Source organism: Physcomitrium patens, chromosome 8 (assembly GCF_059467195.1).
Source record: "Physcomitrium patens ecotype Gransden chromosome 8, ASM5946719v1, whole genome shotgun sequence".
Lineage (NCBI taxonomy): Eukaryota > Viridiplantae > Streptophyta > Bryopsida > Funariales > Funariaceae > Physcomitrium > Physcomitrium patens.
The window spans coordinates 16,646,768-16,651,040 of NC_143417.1; the positions used below are offsets into that span (position 1 = coordinate 16,646,768).

At 38.4% G+C, this 4,273-nt stretch overlaps 1 long non-coding RNA gene across 1 annotated transcript; it reads left to right on the forward strand.

Moving 5' to 3' along the window:
* The first annotated feature begins 723 nt into the window (after positions 1–723).
* On the forward strand, positions 724–3,986 carry LOC149988495 (uncharacterized). The gene is made up of 2 exons (XR_016504607.1): positions 724–1,548; positions 1,669–3,986. It is a non-coding gene; the product is annotated as an uncharacterized LOC149988495 (long non-coding RNA).
* The last annotated feature ends 287 nt before the right edge of the window (positions 3,987–4,273 follow it).

Consider the following 4,273-nt stretch of genomic DNA (forward strand, 5'->3'; position numbering starts at 1 on the left):
TTTATGCTGCACCTATTTCTGAAAGCGTAAAGACTTCAAGTGGCATTCCAAGTCAATATCAGGATTATCAAGACGTTTTTGAGAAAAAGAATGCAGATATTCTTCCTGAGCATCGCCCATACGATTGTTCAATCGATCTCAAGGAAGGAACTCAGCCACCATTTGGACCAATTCACAGTTTATCGCAAGATGAGTTGGCTGAACTCAAGACATATATTGACGAGAATTTAGCGAAGAATTTCATACGCCATTCAAAATCTCCAGCAGGAGCTCCAATTTTATTCGTAAAGAAAAAAGATGGATCTTTACGAATGTGTGTTGACTATCGAGGACTCAACAAGATCACAATCAAGAACAGGTATCCATTACCTTTGATATCAGGACTCCTTGACCAGTTGAATCAAGCTAAGATCTATACAAAAATAGATCTAAGAGGAGCATATAATCTAGTACGGATCAAAGAAGGAGATGAATGGAAGACTGCGTTTCGAACCAGGTACGGGCATTTTGAATATAATGTCATGCCTTTTGGACTCACAAATGCACCAACTGCTTTTCAACATCTCATGAATGATGTATTTCGTGAATTCTTAGACAATTTTGTCGTCTGCTACCTAGACGATATCCTGATTTATTCTAAGAATGTTGAAGAACATGAAATACATGTTCGTCAAGTATTACAAAAACTCAGAGATGCAGGATTGTACGCCAAGATGGAAAAGTGTGTATTTCACACAACTCAAGTTGACTTTTTAGGATACATCATTTCAAATGATGGTCTTATGATGGATTCTAAGAAAGTCCAAACAATCATGGATTGGAAGATTCCAAAGACAGTAAGAGATGTCCAATGTTTCTTGGGATTTGCCAATTACTATCGGATCTTCATCAAAGACTTCTCACGAGTTGCGGCTCCACTTACACGCTTGACTAGTAAAGATAAATTCCAATGGAATCAAGAAGCGGAAGCAGCATTTGAAGCCTTGAAGACATCGTTTGTCTCTGCACCAGTCTTATATTGTGTTGATTTTTCCAAGGTATTTTTTATGGAAACAGACGCATCGGATTTTGCCTTGGGTGCAGTTTTATCACAAATGGGAACAGATGACAAACTTCATCCGATAGCTTTTCATTCAAGAAAATTCTCAGCAGTCGAGATCAATTATGAGATCCACGATAAAGAACTTCTTGCAATCGTGGATTCCTTTCAAGAATGGCGTCATTATCTAGAAGGTGTTTCTAGTCCAATCACTGTGTATACAGATCACAAGAACCTCGAGTATTTCATGTCAGCACGCGTGTTGAATCGTCGTCAAGCTCGTTGGAGTATGTCTTTGTCAAGATTCGACTTCATTATCACTTATCGGCCAGGAAAACAACAAGGTTTGTCCGATGCCCTGTCTAGACGTTCTTATTTTGCACCAAAAGAAGGAGATGCAGCTTTTGAGCAACAAAGAACGGTCCTCTTGAAACCGGAGCAATTTCATCTCCGAGCAGTGAAATCAACATTGACTGTTGATTCAACTTTTCTCAAGCAAATCCAGTCCAGTATGTCCTCAGACCCTCTTGTTGATGATATCGAGAATAATTCTTCCAAGTCTCATGATTCTTCTAAGTTTGAGTTCAAGAATAATCTATTATATTTTGAAGGACGCCTATATGTTCCAGAAGGAAAAGCACGTTTGCGTGTTCTTCAAGCACGTCATGACTTTCCAGCAGCAGGGCACTTTGGATATAATAAGACTTTGGAACTCATATCAAGAGATTTTTGGTGGCCACAAATGTGGAAGTCAATCAAAGACTTTGTACAATCATGTGATATTTGTTCAAGATCAAAAATTCCTCGACATCGACCTTACGGACTTCTTCAGCCATTACCTATACCAGAACAACCATGGTCTTCTGTTTCTATGGATTTCATCACAGATCTTCCAAACTCAAGATCTTATGATTCTATATTTGTGATAGTAGATCGTTTCACCAAGATGGCACATTTTATGCCATGTACAAAATCTACCACAGGTGAAGAAACAGCTAAGCTTTTCATTGATAATATCTATCGCTATCATGGATTACCTAAAGATATCATATCGGATAGGGGAACTCAATTTGTGTCGAGATTCTGGAGGACTCTTTTCAAGATTTTAAAAGTGGACATAAAGCTATCTTCAGCTTTCCATCCTCAAACTGATGGACAAACAGAGCGCGTAAACCAAGTCTTGGAACAGTATTTAAGGTGTACCATCAACTACCAACAAGATGATTGGACAAACCTTCTGCCATTGGCAGAGTTTGCTTATAATAATACGGTACATTCTTCCACGCAACAAACACCTTTCTTTGCCAATTATGGCTATCATCCACGACTTGATACTTTTGATTTTTCAAAAGTTGATAATCCTGCAGCAGAAGATATGGCAAATCGGTTGTCAGAGTTACATGCAATAATGAAGGCGCAGTTGAAGAAAGCTCAAGAACGACAAAAGATAAATGCAGATGTATATCGTAAAGAGCAACCACAACTCAACGTGGGTGATAAGGTATGGCTACTTCGTCGCAATATCAAGACCACTCGACCTTGTGACAAATTGGACTATCGTAGGCTTGGCCCCTTTTCTGTTTCTGAACAGATCAACCCAGTTGCATATCAGTTACATCTACCGGAGTCAATGAAGATCCATCCTGTATTCCACGTGTCTCTTCTTCAACCATATAAGACAGTGGATATACAAGGAAGAAGACAAATGCCACCGCCTCTTATAGAAGTAGATAATAATGAAGAATTTGAGGTGGAAGAGATATTAGACTCAAGGCGGCGCCGAAATAAGCTGGAATATCTTGTTCATTGGTGCGGATATGATATTAGTGAGCGCACATGGGAGCCATCCAGGAATCTAGCAAATGCATCAGCTAAAGTCAAAGTTTTTCATCAACGACATCCATCAAAACCAAGATGAAAACCTCTCTTATAAAAGAGACAAGATTGAAGCAAGATAACATTCAATTTCCTATCTTTGTTTGTAACTTCTTTGCATTTTGTGACGCCAATTAGATGGAGAGCCAACAACCAGCGGATTCAACTCAAGAACCTTCGTTTGCTGACTAACCGGATGAGACATTGCGATTGTCACAACCTTCAAGACGACGCAACCAAAATGAAGACCCTCAAGAACGACATGTTCTTCCTTGAATAGATGGTGAGATACAACGCGTTTGGTATCACGACCTTGGAAGAGATTCTCGATGTTTGGTGATATTATTGGAGATAGGAACGACTCCTGATGGTGTTTCAAATGTATTATTTGAAGGAAGTTATGAAGGCCTCAACAGTGATCAAATAACAGGGTGGTCTTCTCGCCCTGGAATGGGACACTATCGATGGCTAAGAGGACCCATCAACTATCTTCAAAGAGAACAAAGATCAGAGTATGTAGCAAATACAATTCGCCGCATATTAGATTTTCTCAATATATAATCACCGCTCCTCGTGGAACTCGTCCCTAGAAGGAGGGGTAATGTCACGGACATACATATAATTACCTATATGAATAGATAAAAGTATGTAAAAGTAGGTTAATTGTGTAATATCTTCTAGAAAAGCTTCTTAGAAGCTTCATAGACGCTGCTTTGACTTTATAGGAGTCTATAGTTGACTTTTAGGTTAGAAACTTGGTCAACAAGTTAGCCATGTGCCACGCATGTTGGAAGCTTAAAGAACAAGCTAACTACGTGGTCCATCCATAGAAAACTTGCCTTGCAAGCAAAGGCATGTGGCCTAGAAAGTCAACATATATTGGAGGTCTTATAGAACATCGCCACGTGGCTTCTAGTTAGATAGTATATATAGAGGCAAGAGTGAAGCCCTCTTCACTCTTGTCAACTCCTTTCTTGCTTCTAGTCTAGTTTCAAGGGTCTCTAGTTTTCTTGTATTTTGGCAATAGCCATTCCAGTTTCTTTCTTAATATACATATTTCTATTTTGTCCTATTTCTTTTTGAGAAAAGTCTCACTTACTCTTTAGCTTTCATCGAGTTCTTGTCCCTGACAATTTGTAGTTGATTTTTAGGTTTAACTTAACATAGATTTGACTTAACATGTATTTGTAGTTGATTGTTAGGCTTAAAACTTAGTCAAAAAATTCACCACATATTTTTAGCTTGCATAATAAGCTAATTATAAGGTATACATATAAAAAACTTATCTTCCAAGTTAAAATATGTGTCTTATAAAGTCAACATGTTTTTGAGGTCTTATAGGATATTGCCATATAGCTC